Source organism: Gossypium arboreum, chromosome 4 (genome assembly GCF_025698485.1).
Source record: "Gossypium arboreum isolate Shixiya-1 chromosome 4, ASM2569848v2, whole genome shotgun sequence".
Lineage (NCBI taxonomy): Eukaryota > Viridiplantae > Streptophyta > Magnoliopsida > Malvales > Malvaceae > Gossypium > Gossypium arboreum.
Genome location: NC_069073.1, coordinates 109846162 through 109866277, shown reverse-complemented (window position 1 = coordinate 109866277; position 20116 = coordinate 109846162). Strand labels below are relative to the sequence as shown.

Sequence of the window (20116 nt, the reverse complement as noted above, 5' to 3'; positions counted from 1 at the left end):
AAAGAAATATATGATTATATCATATGCTTTTTCTATTTAAATCTTTGATGATTTGAATGGAGGGATATACAATTCTTTTTAAACATAAATGGTGAGTGCAATCCAATTTATAATTATATTTGGGTTATTTTCAATAACTTTTAAATTAATCGTCAACTTTAAAGCTTTTCAATTAAATCTTCAGATTAATATTTCATTTCATTCAACTCATTTTATCAATCAAGTCATCCGTTTTGGTGTCAAATGCCTTGAATTATTTGACATGGTTTGTTTCTAACCATGTATGGATTTATAAGTATTTTAAGTACTTCTTATCTAAGCCGGCAATTATCGCTAAAGTTGATAGTTAGATTGAAAAATATTTGTTTGGAACTATACTATAGTTTAAAATTTCAATGCTTAATATAAAGAAAAATCGCTATAAATAATTTAATAATCAATTGAGCCAAAAAAAAAAAAAAAACAAGTAATCAATTAAGACCTCAAATTATACATTCTGTGAAAGCCTTAATGCTATAACTTTGAGTTGATGTGATGGATGATATTATAAGTTGATGACATGAAAGTTGATGCCACTTAACAATTTTGAGTTGACACATTCTAATTTTATAAATTAACTTTTCAAAGGTTGTAGGTGGTAATGCCTTGAAGAATAAATTTGTCAAATATTATTATAGTGAATTTATCAAACTTCTATATCACCTTTCTTTTAAGATTATTAGCGAATGATAATTTTGATGAAGTATGTTTCGTTTTGTCTTTTTTGACGTATCCTCCTTCATTAAGCTATATAAGTTACATTATCTTTACATAATATAGTTGACATCTTTTTTTTGTAGAGCTAAATTACATATCTTCTGGATATATTAAATCAAAAGTCATGGCCAAACACATTCTTGGTTTGCCTTATGCATTGCAATTATTTCTACATGATTTAAAGAGACAATAACTAATATTTGTTTTATTGAATGCCATGATATGATTATACCCTCACATATAAATAAATATCCCATTTGATATCGATCTCTATGTTAATATGATAAACATCCAACATCTGTAAAGCCAACTTATTGAGGCTTTGAATCATTTGAATAAAATAAGCCTATACCAATTGTCCTATGAGATATTTAAATATATCCTTAATCCTATTCCAATGCTTGTGTATTAGAGAAAAGATAAATCTTACTAACAAACTTACAACAAATGTTGTATCAAATTGTGTGTTATTTGCATGATACATTTATGCCCCTTTAGCACTAAGATATGATACTTTAAGACCAAGAAGCTCTTCGTTATTTTCATAAGGACGAAAGGAGTCTTTACTTAGATCTAGTGATCTGACAACTATTTGAGTATTTAATGTGCTTTATCCATATAGAATTTCTTTAAAATTTTTGCAAATAATATTTAAATTCTTACATCTATTGATCTTTCCTATACAAAACTTTATTTTTCCAAGATATTTCATCTCAAATTCTTTTTTTAAACAATTTATTGCATTTTAGTGTTAGGATTTAGTACCCTAAGTGTAGTTTTTGGTCATTTATACTAGTATTTTTGGAACAAATTGGTTTAAATAAAATTCCATTATTCATATTAATATTGTTTGTATTTGTCCTCAATGTTTTTTGCACGTAAAGCAAAATGTAAGCAAATATTGACTCATTGATTTCCTAGTGTTTAACTAATGCTAAGTTGCATTACGTGGATATATCATAATACAAGAAGACAACTTGTTTTGGTAGGTAATCTAAAAGGTTCATAGTCTGATGAATCAAAATTGAGCATATTGATTAAAATACTATTAGCCGTTTATCAAGTCCAAATGGGGAGATACATTGTCTTGGATATCGAAGTGGTTTACTCCTACAAGATAATAGAGGCATAGATGTGATTGTCTAAATTGATAATACATCGGATAGGACCCAAGTTGAATTAATTCTAAATATAGTTATAGATTAATTCACTTGTGACGTTCATAGTGTGGCTTATTTCAATCCTGACTAAGTGATTGATTATGTGTGCATGACTCATATACTTTGATGTATTAAAAGCTCGAGTTCAAATAAGTAAAGAGCAAAGCTAGTACGTTAGGTATACAACTTTTTCATAACATAGCTTCATTTACAATAGTGGACTTCATAGTCCAATAAAGGGTAAATGATGTCCTCTCATTGACATTACATGATAAATGAAAAAGTAATGCAACCACGTGTGATTTGTCTAAAAAAAATGATTTAATAACCATTTGTTAGTAATTGACTTTTTTCCTGAAAGATGATGTATTGCATAACATGACATAAAATATGATTATATTGGATAAATGGATTTAACCCAAAAAGGTTAAGGATATCCTATGAGGGTAACACTCTTATGACAAGGTCATTGGACAAACACTTATTAAGTTGATTTCCTAATGATATATAATAAGGGAGAGCTCAATCATGGTACTTTAGTGGAATGACACAATTATTAAATAGTGTTGTAATTAATAAATGAAGAGTCAAAACTTAATTATAATTTTAGCCCTAAAGAGTTTCTTGTTGATAAAGGTGATGATCCTATTATGGCTGAACAATGGTTATCTTGTTTATGTAGAGTGATAAAAGAATTGAAATGTACTCCCGAGGATAGTCTTTTGTGTGCTATATCACTGTTAGAAGGGGAAACTTATCAAATGTGAGAAACCTTGGTTAGTGTAACTCTTGAAGAAATGATTGGCTGAGATTTTTTTTTGGAAAAGTTTAGGGAAAGATATGTAAACCAGATGTATGTCGAACAAATGAGGAAGGAGTTTATGTATTTGAGACGAGGTAGAATGTCTGTTATGGAATATGAGTGAGAATTCCTTAGATTTAGTCATTATGCAAGGAACATGTTTCAGATAGAGAATGAAACGTGTGATAACTTTGAGTGGGGACTAAGGGATAAAATTCGTGCATTAGTGGTAGTTTTTGAATGTAAAACTCTTGCAATAATGACAGCTAAGGCCCATAAGATGGAAACGATCATCAGAGATAGAAGTCAGAATCTTGAAAGGGAAAGGATGAAGTGGGAAAGGTTAAACCCTTCACCTCTAGCAAGTTTTAAAAAGCCTAGAGATCAGATCTACCTAGCTTCAAGAAGGGATTTGCAGTTTACAAGTTTCAATCGTGAAAGATTAAGTAGATCAACTGCTTTGATGGCAAGCTCTGGTGGTTCTAGAATGATGAGTAATGTATGCGATTATTGTGTTAAAAATCATGGTGGAGAATGTAAAAAGTGCTTAGGGGAATGTTATAGATGTGGATCCAAAGATCACTTAGCTAAGGATTGTCCATCTAAAATTGAAGCGAGCACGGAATAGTCTACCCGAGGTCTTCAAAAGTTTTAACAAGATACTAGATCAAGAATGGCAACAAAGTCTGGTTTAGTGCAAGGAGCATCGAGGAAAAATGTTAGTAAGCCAAATTCTAGAGTGTCAACTCGAGCTTATGTGATGAAAGTAGAAGATGATGTTGATCTGCCTGAGTTGATGACGGGTAAATTTTTTTTCTCGGAATCAGTATTTATGCTTTGATAGATCTAGGGTCTACATATTCATATATTTGCAGCAAGGTTGTAGAGGGTCTAAGTCTCGAAGTAGTGTATTATGAAACCAATGTGTTAGTAACTAACCCTTAGGGTTAAAGTACTATGGTGAATAAGTTGATAAAGAATTGTCCATTAGTATTTGGTGAGTATACATTTTGGCAGATTTGTTATTACTGAGTTTTAACGAATGTGATGCTATTTTTGGGTTGAATTGGTTGACAAGACATAATGCTATGGCTGAATTTCATACTAGAGGTGTACGCTTGAAAACTACTGAGGGTAAGGAGGTATTGATGCCTAGTATACAAACTGGTTTGACAAACATAATAATCTCTGTTGTATCTGTTAGAAAGATGATTGTTAAGGGCGCAGATGATTATTTGACTTATATCATGGATTCATTTGAGTCAAGAAAGGAAATTAATCAAGTTTTTGTGGTAAGAGAATTTCTAGAGGAGCTTCCTAGAGTGACACTTGAAAGAGAAGTAGAATTTTCAATTGAGTTAGAACCTGGAATAGTACCTATTTACTCACAAAATGGCCTCGTTGGAACTTAAAGAACTAAATGAGAAGTTGAAAGATCTATTAGATAAGGTTTTATAAGACCAAGTCTATCACCGTGGGGTTCACCAATTTTGTTTGTGAAAAAAAAAGATGGAACAATGCGCATGTGTATAGATTATTGTCAATTGAATAGGGTAACAATAAAAAATAAGTATCTTCTTCCTAGGATTGAAGATTTTCTTGACCAGTTATGTGGGGCTACAGTTTACTCCAAAACTAATTTGAGGTTTGGATACTATCAGGTAAAATTAAGGGTGATGATGTGCCTAAGATAACTTTTCGATTAAGGTATGGTCACTATGAATTTTTAGTAATGCCCTTTGGTTTGACTAATGCGTCTGCAATATTCATGTATTTAATGAAAAAAGTATTCCAACCATACTTAGATCAGCTTGTAATGGTCTTTATTGATGATATATTAGTTTATTCTAAGAATGATGATGATCATAAGGAGCATTTGAGAATTGTGCTTAGAACTCTGTATGATAATTAGTTGTATGCTAAGTTTAGTAAATGTGAGTTTTGGCTGAAAAAAGTACATTTTCTGAGACTTGTTATTTTTGGTAATGGTATTAAAGTAGATCTTGCCATGGTAAAAGCAATACTTAGTGGAATATGTCCAAAAATGTATCTAAAGTTCGTAGTTTTTTGGGATTAGCTGGGAATTACAGAAGATTTGTGAAAATATTTTCAATATTAGCATCACCACTTACTCGATTATTGAAGAAGAGAGAAAATTTTATGTGGAATGATGAATGTCAGCAGAGTTATGAGAAATTGAAAGCAGTTTTGACTGAAGCTCCAGTATTAACACAGCCAAAGTCTGACGTTGAGTATATAGTTTTTACTGACGTATCTTTGAATGGGCTGGGTTGTGTACTTATGTTGAAGGGTAAGGTTATATCTTATGCATCTCAGTAGCTTAAACCTCATGAGAAAAACTATCGAACTCATAATTTGGAATTAGCAATAGTGGTTTTAGCATTAAAGATATTGAGGCATTATTTATATGGAGAGAAATGTCATGTATTCTCTGATCATTAAAGTTTGAAGTATTTGATGACTCAAAAGAATCTGAATTTGCACCCAAGAAGATGGTTATAAATACTGAAAGATTATGATATGATCATCGAGCATTATCCAGGGAAGGCAAATGTGCTAGCATATGCTTTGAGTAGAAAGACTGTGGCAACATTATTATCTCTCATGGGAAGAATGTTTGTACCTGTTGGGAGTGAATTGAGGAAATAGTTGTTAAGAGAAGCTCACTAGTGACATTTTTCACTCCATCTTGAAAGTATTAAAATGTATAGAGATTTAAAGAGCTCATATTGGTGGCCTGGTATGAAGAGAGAAATTGCAGAGTATGTCTCAACTTGTTTGACTTGTCAAAGAGTTAAAGCAGAACATCAAGTATCCTTTGGAATTACCAGAACGAAAGTGGGATAGAATTACCATGGACTTTGTTTCTGGTTTACCCATCAGTCCTTCAAGGAAAAATTATGTATGGGTAATAGTAGATAGGCTTACTAAGTTAGCTTATTTTCTGCCAGTGAATTCTATTTATTTTCTAGAGAAGTTAGTTAAGCTTTATATTGTTGAGATAGTATGCCAGCATGGAAACCATCTTCTATAGTTTCAGATAGAAATCCAAGGTTTACTTCGAGATTTTTAGAATCAGTTACAAAGATTTTTGGGAACTAAACTACAATTCAGTACTGCATTTCATCCTCAAACTGATGGCCAATCTGGAAGAGTTATTCAAGTTTTAGAGGATATGTTGATAAGCTATGTAATTGATTTTGGAATGAACTAGGAAAGATTTGTTCATTTGGTTGAGTTTGCTTATAGTAATAGTTTTCATGCTAGTTTGAAAATTTCTCCCTTTGAAGCTTTATATGGAAGAAGGTGTAAAAAACCTACGTGTTTGGATGGAGCTCAGTGAAAGAAAGTCAGTGGGTCTTGAGTTGTGCATGAAACTGAAGAAAAGGTCTTTGTTATTCTAGTAATTTAAAAGTTTCTCAAGATCATCAGAAACTATATGCAGATCTGAAGAGAAAAGAAATTTCTTTTGAAGTAGGTGATAAAGTATTTTTTTAAAAGTCTCTCATTGGAAGAAGATCATTAGGTTTGGTCAGAAAGGAAAATTGAGTCTGAGAATTGTAGGGCCTTATCAAGTTCTGGAGAGAGTAGGATATGTAGCTTACAGATTAGCTTTACCTCCTGAGCTTTTAAAGATTTACAATGTGTTTTATGTATATATGCTAAGAAGATATAGATCAAATCCAGATCATGTTGAACAGACTATAGAATTAGAGGTTAAACCGAACTTGTCTTATTAAGAAGAGCCTATTCGTAAATTAACAAGAGAGGTAAAAGAGCTAAAAAATAAGAGAATTCCCTTAGTGAAAGTTTTATGGAGAAATCATAATATAGAAGAAGTTACATTGGAAAGAGAAAGCCAAATGAAAGAGCAATATCTTCAATTATTTTCAGGTACGAATTTCAAGGACGAAATTTTCTAAATGGCGGAAAGTTGTAACAACCCGCTTGACGAAGTCTTGGTATTTAAATATTGTTTAGAGTATTTTGGTGAATTAAGTGTAGAGGTGAGTAAGTTAATTGTTTATTTTGATTAAGTACTGAATTCTTTATATGTGCCACTTGGCAGACTCTCTGTGTTGGCAAAGATCTGAGGTTTAGTGGATTCTTCCGTTAAGTGTATGCCACCCAGATGCTTTGACAAATTCGTTTGGTTTACTGATTGAACGGATTTGTTTATTATTAAATAAGTAAATTTAGTTAGTTAAATTGAGACTTAGTTAGAATGGTACTAAGCTATTGTAGATGAAAAGACTTAATTTTTTATAAGTGCACTTAATCACGAGAGTCAAGAGTGTTAGTGGAATTATTTGATTTTTTCACTAAACCTTGTCTCTGTGATTAGACATATAAGTTACATTTTATTTGTGTTCATCTTCCTCTTTGATCTTTCTTACATTTTCTGAAAAACCAAAGTCCAGAAAACTTGTCTGAAGTTGGGTTCACTGTAGTCAACCAACTTATACGTTTGCTATAGCTTTTTGGTAATTATTGATGAACCCTATGTTATTTTTAAAGCTATTTACGTGTTTTCGATTCTGCTTGCATAAGAGTCAGATTGGTGTATGAGGAAGGAAATCTTGGTTTTGGGTTAAGTGTTAACATTTTGTGCATGTATGTTTAGATTCGATGAAGTAGTATTATGATATGTTTAAATAACCTTATTTTTAGCTCAAGATGCTACCAAAGGTCTGAGTGACAAAGGCAAAAGGATCTACTATTTAGACTTTGTTATTTTTCTGGTGAGTTCCTTTTTACTTTCATGTAATGTGATTATCTTTACTTTATATTGTTGTAATGTAAGTATTTTTACTTTATAAAGGATGATTAGTGAATATGTGTGTGATTAATGGTTGTTTGTTCAGAGTTATTAGTCTGAGATTTGTAAGGAACATGTTATTAGTCACAATTTTTTGACACTTAGGACCCCTCAACAAAATAGAGTTGTTGTGAGGAAAAATAAGACCTTAGAAGAAATGGCTAGAATCATGTTTTGTGAAAATAATTTTCCAAGATATTTTTGGTCGGAAGCTATAAACACTTCTTACTATATTATAAATAGAGCTATGGTTAGACTAATTTTGAAAAAAACTCATTATGAAATTTTTAAAGGAAGAAAGCCTAACATAAGCCACTTTCATTCTTTTGGTTGCAAATGTTTTTTTTTTAATAATAGAAAAGAAAATTTAGGAAAATTTGATGCCAAAAGTGATGAAGGTATTTTTCTTGGTTATTCCACAAATTCTAAAGCTTATAAAATATTTAACAAGAGAACCCTTGTTGTAGAAGAATCTATACATGTTAACTTTGATGAATCAAACTCTCTTTCTAGAAAGGAATTTATTAATTTTGATGATGTAAAAATATATCAAGTTGAGAAAAATCAATCATCACATGTAGATCAAGGAGTAAGTAAGTTGGTTCAAGAACTTAAAATTGATAAGCTCTAAGAACCAACTCAAGTTGAAAGACAATCTAGCCTCCCAAGAGAGCTTTCATATGTTAATAATGGACACGTCATTGGTGATCCATTTAAAGGGGTAATTACTAGATCTTCAATTAGAAATACTTGTAATTATGTTGCTTTCATTTCTTACATAGAACCTAAAAACATTGATGATGCTTTAAATGATGAATTTTGGATAATAAATGTGACAGCCCTAATTTGGCCCTAGTCGAAAAGTAGTTTCGGGACCACAAAACCGAGTCATAAAAATAATTAACCGTTATAATCTATGCTTACTGTATGTGTACATGCACGTGTGAAAGTTTCATGTTTTAATTTGGTCAATTATATGTGAAATTATTAATAGGACTTATGTGAGAAAATTCTGAAATGTGATAGGTTAATCTTAAGTGGCCTATTAATGCATGTGACAAAGAGGATGGACTTGCATGTCAAATATTCATTTTATTTAGGTAGTGGCCAGCAATGATGATATGTTATATGGAATATATGTATTATTTAATTATAATGGCTTTATAATTTTAATTTAGTAATGAATTAATAAAAAGAAAATGGGTGATGAAAACAAAGCTTCACCTTTGTTCTTCTGGGCCGAAATGTAAGAGAGGAAAGGAGAGTATTTAACTATTTGTAATTTCTTATCAGAATGGGCTTGTTGGTCTGGTGGTAAAAATGCGTGTTGGTGTGTGGGAGGTTTGGAGTTCGAATCTCTGTGAGAACAACAGAGTTTATTTTTGCTCGATGGCCTGTCAAAATTTCAAATGGACCGAAATTCTGAGTAGTAGAGATAATCTAGGGATTTGGGAGGGAAAGTTATCAGTTTTCAATTTTGTTTCTCCAAAACTTTTTTACGTTCCCTTCTTCAATCTTTCTCTGCCGAAATTCTCTAAAAATTCTCCCTTTTTCTTTTTGTCCTTTTCCCTTTCTTGAGTATTGATTTTCTCTTCCGTCAAGGAGTGTGTTGGTGTGGTTTCGGTAAGTGGTTTTGGTGCCTTGAAGTTATGGTTTTTAAGATGATAATTGGGTTTTGTTTTGTTAATTGTTTTAATAGTCGAAAATCTGGTATGAGAGGCTGTTCTAGTGCCGAATCATAATGGGAAGCGTTCGTGGTTCGCAATCTAAGGGCTTTATGCTCGGAAAGTGTCTAATCCATTTTAGAGTTTTGGCATTCGATCATTTAAAGGATTAACTGAGTAACACATGTTTGAGTATAGGTTTGGGTTTGCTCGGGAGTGATTACGCATCAAAGTTAAACCAGGTGTGTACCCGAAAACACAAAAAATGAGAATCGACGAAAGCCAAAAACGAAACTATCGACGCCATACAGTCGTGTGGTCACCTGTGTGGTAGGTCGTGTGGCAGCACACGGGTGTGTGATCGACGAACTAGGCCGTGTGCGCATGACACAGGTGTATGACACTACCGTGTGAGGACAAGTGAGGCTGTGTGTGAGACACAGGCTCGACCAATTGGGCCATGTTTACCACACGGGCATGTGGGCCAACATAGGTGAATCACATGAGCATGTAGAATTCTGGGCTAGGCCTTGTGATCTACACGGCCAATGCCAATTTGGGCCGTGTGGGCCATAAGGACTTGTGGGCCTACATAGGCGTGTCAGCCCAATTTTTTGAAATACTCTAAATGGTTTCCCGGGTCGCCTAAGTCGACTGAGACCTACTGTAGGGTCGGTGAGAGTTACTTAACCCCTAATTTCGTAATTTAATTATGTTATATATGTGCCTTAACATGCACACCAATTTGTATTTAGGATCTGTTAATTGCATATTTGCATGTCATGTATTGTATGCTGCATTGCATCAAGGTTGGGTTAATGTATATTGAGGAAGTGTTCTGAAAGGCTTCTAAGCCTGATATCTGGCAGCACAGCTGCAATTATCTGATTATGTGTCACACTCGGTGCAAAATAGCATGTAGGTGGTTGGGTCGATTTTATCCCCACATGGTGTGTAGGGTTAGACGGAGTTGGTGTGTAGAGGTTGGTGGGTAGGACTCTGTTTAATCTATTCTGTTCTGCATACTGTATCTTAGATAGGCCAAGGCCCTAATACATATGCCTGATTCTGCATCTGAGTGGGCCAAGGCCTACACTAATTTCTGTATGGGGCTCCTGCCCAGACTGATTCTAATTATGACCAAATGAATGGTTGTATGCATGTTTTTCTATGGGGATTACACACTGAATTGTGAAGACTCAACCTTTTTCTGTTTAATCTGTATAGGTAATCCTCAGACTTGACGGATCGGTAAGGCGGAGGACTCGTAAGTGGCCACACGTAAATATTTAGACTATTTTTCCATTACAACCAGTTTCTAAATATTTATTTGGACTTTTTGATGTAATTCTGGACTTTGACTGTTTGGTTTTCATTCGGGACTTATGACGGTTTTGTGATTATTTAAACTGCAACTCATCAAAACACGGTTTTCCTAAAACTAAGGTTTGCTTAAATAAAAATGGTTTTACTTAAAATTAATTATTTGGGTTTCAAAAGCTTCCACATAAAAGAGATGGTTTGAATCAAATCAATTAGAACTCGGATTCTCGAACTGAGTAAAAGCTAATAAATAAAGCGATTTGAAGGTCAATACATTTTTCTAAAACACTCCCATGTGACTTCGCTAGATCCGGCCAAAACGTCCAGGCCAAGTTTGAGGTGTTACATTTAGTGGTATCAGAGCCAGGTTACAAAACTCGGCTGTGAATTTGAGTTTTAAAGATTGGTTTTAAAGAAATGATTTGTAAATAATTTGAAATATTTTTTTTGGAATAAGTATGTGGCATACCGAGTCTCCAGCGCCGATCCTGTAAGTTTTCTGAAACTCTTTTTAAAATTGTCTGAAAATATGATTTAGAATATTCTGAAACTACTTTAGATAGTATACCATATTGAAAACACTATAGGAAGTGTAAATTGAAACTAGTAGTGAGACTACGATTCGCGATAATAGACTCTAAACTTCTGATACTGTATTGCATAAAATATATGTTAATAAAATATCAGAACTGTTAACTAATCTATAATATTTTTAATACAGATAAATTCAATTAGACACTGACCGCACGAGGTATCCGCGGACTTGGTACTAGCGTCCGAGGTAGAGGGCGCAGAGGGGATCGAGCTAAGTCCTCTTCCATGGATAATATACCGAATTTGGACACAAGTGAGATGACAGTGTCGCCTACTACTGAGACTGGGTTTCATAATCGCGTGGCCAGGGACAACGCATTGTCTCAGGCTATGCTCAGGATTTTGGAGACGGTCGTTGGGCCCAATACTGGTTCTGGAGGCCGAAGGTCGGTTACAGAATGACTTCGGTCCAATGGGGCTGAGTTATACAGGGGTGTCGCTGGAGTCGCCCCTAACGTGGCTGAGTATTGGATGGAGGCCACGGAGAGAATTATGGATGACCTGGATTTTACAGCCAAGCATAAGCTTCAGAGGGTTGTTTCTCTGTTACCTGATGAGGTATACCAATAGTGGCTCAAGGTTCAGGAGGGCACTCAGCCCGACCGATTGACCTCGGATTATTTTAAGACTACGTTCCAGGGTATGTATGTGGGGACTAGCTACATTGATGCCAGGAGGCATGAGTTCTTTAACCTCACCTAGGGAGATCGTTCAATGGCCGAGTAGGAGGTCGAGTTCTTGAGGTTGAGCCGTTATGTGCTTGGCATGAAGGCAACTGAGTATGAGCCCTATATTCGGTTTGAGGATGGTCTCAGGGATAGTTTGCGAGTTCTGATAGCTCCATAGAAGGAGCGTGATTTCTCTGTTCTAGTTGAGAAGGCGAAGATCCCGAGGAGGTTAAACGCGCTGAGCACCAAAACTGAGAGAATAGAAAGAACAAGAGGGAATTTAAGCCCTCGAGTGCTGCAATGAGGCCTAAGAAAAAGGTCAGATCTGATGGGCCAGTGAGAGTGGGTGATAAACCATAATATATACATATTTTAACCCCATGCTTGGCATATTTTTGGAAGGATTATCATAAGATTTAATGAATTTGATGCTTCTAATCCTTTGATTTCATGTTTTATACATAGGAGAGCTTAGGATAGAAAAAAGAGCAAGAAACGGGCCAAAAACAGATGAGTTGGGCCGAATTTAGTGTTCCTTACGGCCTAAGCACTTCCACAAGGGTAATCCACATGCTCGTGTGTGACACACGGGCAGGCCACACGCCCGTGTGTCATAGCCGTGTCGACATTAAACCAAGTCAAAATTACATATAGCCTGAGCACATTCACACGGGCGTGACACACGGTTGTGTCCCTGTCAAGCCAATGTCTAATTCTATACAGAAATGGCTAATTTGGGGCTATTTTGGGCATTCCAAAGTCTATATAAACACCCTAGAAGAGGATCAAAGTGACACGTAGTGTAAAAGGTAGAAAATACTCAAGGACAGCCATCGGAATCAGCTCGGAAGCAAGATCTACTTCAAGACTGAAGATCTCTATTCAATTTCCTTAGAAGTTCTTTAGGTTCTTTATGTTTTGTTGTTTTTCCCAATTTTGAGATGTTTTCCTCTATTGTTATGAACTAAACTCCCTAAATACCTAAGGGAGATGAAACCTAAGACGAATCTTATTACTATCTAAATTATATGATAAATACTTGTTCTTATTCTTAATTGTGAGTTTTAGCCCTTGCTTTAGTATTCATGGATATTAATTCAGGTTTTTGATGTGCTTATTCAGTAGAGTAGAAGTCCCTATTTAAGAGTAGATCATTCATAATTAAGCGGAGTTGCATGCAATCCTAGAGATTGGACGACATAAATCTACCGGATTAGAGTCAAATCTAATAAGGGAATCCATAGATCGAGTTAATGCGACAATAGGGGTTTTAATTAGAAAGAGATTTCGATTAATCAACCTAGAGTCAGTTGTTTTTAGTCTTGAGAGAGATATTAACATAAATCGGGGATTTCTACGGATTAAGTCAAGTGAATAAATCGTCTAATTCAGAAGTAATAAGTGAAGTCTAGGTGGATTCTTCTTTGGGTATTGTCTCCTCCATCGATTTTCCAAAAGTATTTTCCAACTTTAATCTCTATCGTAATCTTAGTTAATTAGATAATTAGTCTTAGATAAAACACTATCTTGATTGTTAGGCTAGATAATAAAAATATAGTAATTACTAGTACTTTTAGTCCTCATGGATACGATATTTCTGGTCTCACCATAACTATACTACTGTTCGATAGGTGCGCTTGCCTTAAGTCAAATTTTTAGTTCCACGACCATCAAGTTTTTGACGTCGTTGTCGGGGACTAAGATATTAGGAACGCTTGATTTTTATTACTTTAGCCATTTTTACTTTTATTGCAATTTACTTTTTCATTTTAAGTTTATTTTTTCTTTTTAATTGCTTCTAGCAGGTGTCTCTAGTTTATAACTAGGAAGAACCCGTCAGGACCTTTGCTTTTTAACAGTGAGATCGAGAGCATATCTCACAGAAAACAAAGAGAAATAAGGCAAAGTCTATAATACATAGAGGAAGAGCGAGAGGACGATATCCATACTACAACCAAGGAGATGACTAATAATTAGAATAATCTGCTACCTTCTGTGGTTGCTGCAAATCGAGTAAATCAGGATCCTGCTCCTCGTACCATGTATGATTATGCTAAATCTACTTTAACAAGAACTAAATCGAGTATAGTTAGACCTACTATTGCTGCAAATAATTTTGAACTAAAACCTAACACGATTCAAATGATACAACAGTTTGTTCAGTTTGATGGTTTACAGGACGAGGATCCAAACACTCATTTAGCAATTTTTTTGGAATTCTACGACACCTTTGGCATTTTTGATGATTCGCCTTCAGTTATTTCCCTTTTTATTAAGGAATAAGGCTAAACAGTGACTGAACTCGTTACCACAGGGATCAATCACTACTTGGAAACAAATGACCGAAAAAATTTTACTCGAATATTTTTCGCCAGCTAAAACAGCTAAATTGAGGAATGATATCTCTTCTTTTGTGCAGATGGATTTAGAAACACTATATGAGGCATGGGAGAGATACAAGGATTTATTGAGAATGTGCCCTCACCATGGATTACCTTTATGGCTACAGGTTCAAACTTTCCACAATGGTTTGAATCCCTCGACGAGACAGATGGTCAATGCAGCGGCCGATAGAACATTAAATAATAAAAAAGCTTATTAGTTCATTTAAGACATGTCACTAAATAATTATCAGTGGCAAGTCATGAGGACAAAGCCTAATAAAGCAGCCAATGTTTTCAACCTCGACGCGGTCACCATGTTATCAAACCAGGTAGAGCTTTTAAATAAAAAGATTGATGGCTTATGTGTCTCGACTCAGGTACATCGGTAATGCAATACAGTACAAATGGAGGAGGAATGAATAATACAGAATGCCTAGCCTACGACCCTAGCACTACAAATGAACAAGTCAACTATATAGGTAACAATTCTAGACCTCAGAATAACCCTTATAGTAACACTTATAATGGAGGTTGAAGGAACCATCCCAACTTCTCTTGGGGTGGTCAAGGCAATCAAAGACCACAACCCCCTCCAGGTTTTCAACCACCATATCAATAGGAAAAGAAGCCGAACTCGAGGAGATGTTAACAAAATTCATCTCAGTGTCAGAAATACGTTTCCAAAACACCAAAATAGCACTTAAAAATTAGCAAGCTTCGATTCAAGGTCTCGTGACTCAAATAGGTCAGCTTGCTAAACTGATCTCAGAAAGACCACAAGATAGCTTGCCCAACAACACCGAGGCTAACCCAAGAGAGTAGCTTCATGCGATTACTGTTCAATATGAAAAAGGGTTAGTTGAGTTCACACCAGAACCAAGGCAAGAAACAGTGGTAAGCCAAAATAAGGTGGATGAATTGCAGAATGAACAAATATCAGTAAGTAGAGAAAACACACCTCGCGTGCCATACCCGAAAGTGAAAAAGAAAGACCGCACAGATGAACAATTCGGTAAATTTCTTACCATTTTAAAAAAGTTACATATTAACTTACCATTTATTGAAGCCCTTTCGCAGATGCCCAACTCAGTTTAATTTTTAAAGGAGCTTCTAGCAAACAAACGGAAGTTAGATGATTCATCGTATGTGGAATTAAATACAATTTGCTCGGAAATTCTACAAAATAAACTACCCAACAAGTTACAGGATCCAGGGAGTTTCACTATTCCTTGTTTAATCAGTAGTTTAAATGTTGATAATTCTTTAGCCGATTTAGGGGCAAGTATAAATGTCATGCCCTATAAAATGTTTAAACAACTAGGTATTAGGAAACCTAAACAAACTAGGATAAGTATACAACTGGCAGATAAAACTATTAGCTTTCCTAGGGGTATTTTTGAGGACGTACTCGTTAAGATTGATAAATTCATTTTCCCAGTAGACTTTGTTGTTTTAAACATGGAAGAGGACGGTGACGTTCCTTTAATCTTGGGACGACCCTTTTTAACGACTACTAGGACTATTATTGATGTTGGTACAAGAGAATTAACGCTTCGTGTATGTGATGACACGATTAAACCCCAAGCTCGTGATTCTGTCAAAAAGACTAGTGATCGACATGATTACACAAGTTCTTTTAATAGGAGTAACTTTGTTGTTCAACCCTCTTTACAGGAAAAACTTTCGAGAAGTACAAATGAGCCACATTCCAATCCATGTAATGATAAAACTATCCATGAAGAGCGAAGGCTACAAATCAAGGAACTAGATGAATGGCGAATACAGGTTAAGGAGAAACTGAGAATACACGATGAATCAAGGCAGTGCCATGACAAACTTAAAGGTGAATCGAATCAACTTAAGGTTGGAGACAAAGTACTGTTAGATGAAGCAAACCCTCGTGTTGCCACTTCTGAACCTAATGGAGAAATCCCTTTTTACGATACTCAATGTTTTCCCACACGGTACAGTTGAGGTAACTCATTCCAAATTCGGCACTTTTAAGGTAAATAGTACTCGTCTAAAACTTTATTTTGATAAGATTTATAGCAGGGATGAGGAGTTTCAACTCCTCGAACCACCATGATTGTGCAAAAATGAGTTGAGTCGAGCTTAGACGATAAATAAGGCTTCTCGGGAGGCAACCTGAGCATTAACACCACTAACCCATTTATTTTATCTATTTTTCGTGTTTTTATATAGGTACAGTGACTCACACTGCCTGGACACACGGGCATGTCCTTGGTCATGTGGAAACAGGGTTGAAATTTCCCAAAAACCGACATACACATGGCTTGCGATAAATCCACACGGGCGTGTGACATGGCCGTATGGTCGGCGTGTCCTAGACCGTATGCAAACTGGAGCTAAATTTTCAAATTTCATACAAGTCAGAGAGTTACACGGGTAAGACACACGGCCGTGTGTTCAGACACACGGGCATGTGAGAAACCACATGGGCGTGGGAGAAACGAACAACAAAGCACACAGTCGTGCGATACGACCGTGTGGCCCGACACAGACCTCACATGATCATGTCCCCTATTAAACCCTAACCCCTCTTTTCTTCTTTCTCTTACTTTGTCTTTTTCCTCTCTTCTTTAACTCCCAGCCACCACAACTTTTACCCCAATTCCAGCTACCATAGTTCCCTCTCACTCACAGTCTGACCACCATCGTCCCTCACCCTCATCTCGCCGAACCCGTCTCAACCACACTCTCTCCCTTGCGCGCAAACACCTAGCCACTGGTCAACAACCATTCCCTCCATCCTGATTCGGACCCCCCAATCCTACTCACGCCTCAAGCCCCACGCCCTAGCCGTTCGATCGACCCCTTAACTCAACCCCCTCATTTTCCTCTTGCCTCGCACGTCAGCCCCATTCCCCTCGGCCCTCATACTTCACCAGCCACCCCGCACGCACCTTTCATTCTGACCAACCCTCGCCTATTCAGCTACCCCCCTTCTGTCAACCACCGTTCGTACCCTTGTCAACCATTCTACACGCCGTCGGTTAATTCTTCCACCATTTTCTTTCTTTTGTTTATCTTATTTATTTTTAATTTTCCTTTTTTATTTTCATTTTATTTTTATCATCCTTTATTTGTATTCATTATTTTGACTTTAAGTTGGTTCTGATGATTTCTATTTTGATACACAATAATTTAGGTCAGTTCTTATTATTTTAACTCTATTATTGCTGCTATTCCATTCTTCATACCCCTTGTTTAATTCATTATGCTAGTCGTATTTGTCTCATTCTACCGATTTGTTTTAACATAGTTTTTTACTTACTGATTTCTTCTTTTAGTTACTTTTCTGATTAGGATTATTTTATATTTTCAGGTACATCATGACAAACACTCGAGGCAAGAAAATTGTCGTCCCCGCGTTGAAAAAATGGAAGGGCCCTAGTTTGACCTCCTCTTCCAGCGCACCCGCCGAGATTCGTCAACCTATCTCCGATTTCAGGTGGGCTCCCATGAGGACCTATACTAGCACATCGAGGTCGACCACTTGGGTTGGGTCGTTGCATTGATTGGGCCGCTTTGGAGTAGGTCCAATTAACCGATGACGTGCGCGCCATCATCGCTACCACTCCTTGGGATCGCTTCTTCAATATCATCATACCGATTTATACGGAGCTTACCTTGGATTTCAGTGCCACCTTCTCGGCCCAGCAGGTCATGGCAATCCACAACGAGCCAAACACTATTTTTTTCCGCCTCGGTGGCCTGATACGACACATGAGTGTCCCAGAGTTTAGTGTTGCCATGAGAATCTACACGAAGGAATTCATCTCTACCCAGAACTTCCTTCGACTTCATCGACACATCCATCACACACATTCGCGTTGTTGGACCGATCTTACCAATAGCCAGACTACATATGACGCGAGTCGCTCAAAGGTGACTTCTCTCCCTCCAGTCTTACGGTACATCCACGCCCTTCTAGCTCACACTTTAACCGGTTAGAGAGAGAGCACCGGCATCGTCAGGACTTACGACGCATACTTCCTCTGGAGCATGGCCTACGGCCATATTATCGATTTGGCATACTTTGTCGTACTATCCTTATGCCATCAGATTGAGTGACATAGGAGGGCCCCCATTTGCTTAGGTTCTAACGTGACTCACATCACTCGATATTTTGGTCTTCTTAACACACCGAAACAATACTCAACGCTTACCTTAGCATGCCAAATGTCCCCTCAGGGCATCTCGAACATGACACATATGATGATGATCGAGCGACGCCGTGGCGTAGATCCTCCTCAGTACCGATTATTGCATTCTGACACTCAGAATAATGATGAGGACTTCGCTGATGATGTTCCTCCCTATCACGAGGATCCACCACAGCCTCTACCATCAAGTCACCACCATGCTCCTTCTGCTACCAGCTTTCGAAGAGTATCCTTTGAGGAGTTTACTGATTTTTGTCAGTACTGTACTCAGAGATTCGATAGTATTGATATGAAGCTCGATAGTTTCTATGTGACTTTGCAGCAGATTCGCGAGCACCTTCATATCGCTCCTTCAACACCACCGGCTCACGACTCTTATGCTGAGGACCACTGAGTCCACTTGTTTTATTTTTATTTTTATTTTTATGTTCCTTTTTCTTTTTATGTTTATTTTTCTCTTATATTTTGAACTATGTGTTTATTTTAAATAATTATTCCTAATGAGTTCTAATCCTTTAATCCCCTTCGACAAGTTGTATTTATTTTCTTAATAGTAGATCCAACTCATGCACATCATTAGCCATATCTACAATTTTCAATTTCATTATTCCAAGGATTGCTTCCAAAAATTCAGGGTAGTTTCACTTCTCTCCCTTTCTTATGATATTATGCATCTATTGTTATCTATCTTTGTACATTGAGGACATGTACATCTTAAGTGTGGGGAGGTTATTTATATAATTATCAGAAAATCCCTAAATTTTTATCTCATTCTCAAACAATTTTCTCATATTATTATTAGAGTGAATTCTGATTGAATTATAATTTTTATTGATATGTTTTGAATTAAATCATAGGAAATTATGCATTGATTGTTTAAACCTTAAGACATTAGGGAATCAAGCAAGATAAGTTGACTTTTGAGAATTAAAATTGCTAGGTTGTTTCCCTGAATTGAGATATTATCTTGAAGTTTTGAATTTGCAGGATTGACATCAAAAGTCATAATTTTAGTGAGATCTTAAGCATGTAGAGCATATATCCTTTCTTGCTCACTTTTATTATTGCTTATGAGTGTGTCAATACTGATCTGTTATTCTAGAACTTGCTTCGATTATACATGTCGAGACCACACCATTGATTTGATATACCGAGATGACAAAGGCACTTAGGTTTTAACCCATTTACCCCATAAAAAGCCTACCCACATAATTGGCCTCTGGTGAATCCCTTTGAGCCTTAACCATTGCTTCTTGATTTTTCCCCTTAATGTTAATCCACAACTTAACCCTTTTTGATTCGTTAAGAATTTCTCCCTTTTCATTGATTCCTTTTTTATCGAGATTTGATTTGATTAGTTACCTAACTATTTTCGTTCATTTCAGTTGCTGAATTATTTCTTATTATGTACTTTTCATTATTGTACTTGTTCTTATTCTTAAAAATAAAAAATAAAAAAATTGTATATTTATATTCATTCAATTACATATTGTTTTTAAAGAGCTTGGATAAGTTAAGGTTATTATATTGAGGGGAAAGTTCACTTCATCTTAGAAAATTTTATTTCTGGTACCTATTTGTAATTCAGTAATTAGCTTTATTCTTCTAAGTTGGGTAATTTATTAAATTAATCTCGATTCTAACCCTCTTTTCAGCCTTTATCCACACCTTTAACCCAAGCCCCATTACAACCCTATTAAATACATTTTGATTCGTGTATCATTTTATTTATAGTGGT

At 35.8% G+C, this 20116-nt stretch overlaps 1 non-coding gene across 1 annotated transcript; it reads right to left on the bottom strand.

Moving 5' to 3' along the window:
- Positions 1–14193: 14193 nt before the first annotated feature.
- On the bottom strand, positions 14194–14300 carry LOC128292286 (small nucleolar RNA R71). Its single transcript, XR_008282271.1, has one exon. It is a non-coding gene; the product is annotated as a small nucleolar RNA R71 (small nucleolar RNA).
- Positions 14301–20116: the final 5816 nt, after the last annotated feature.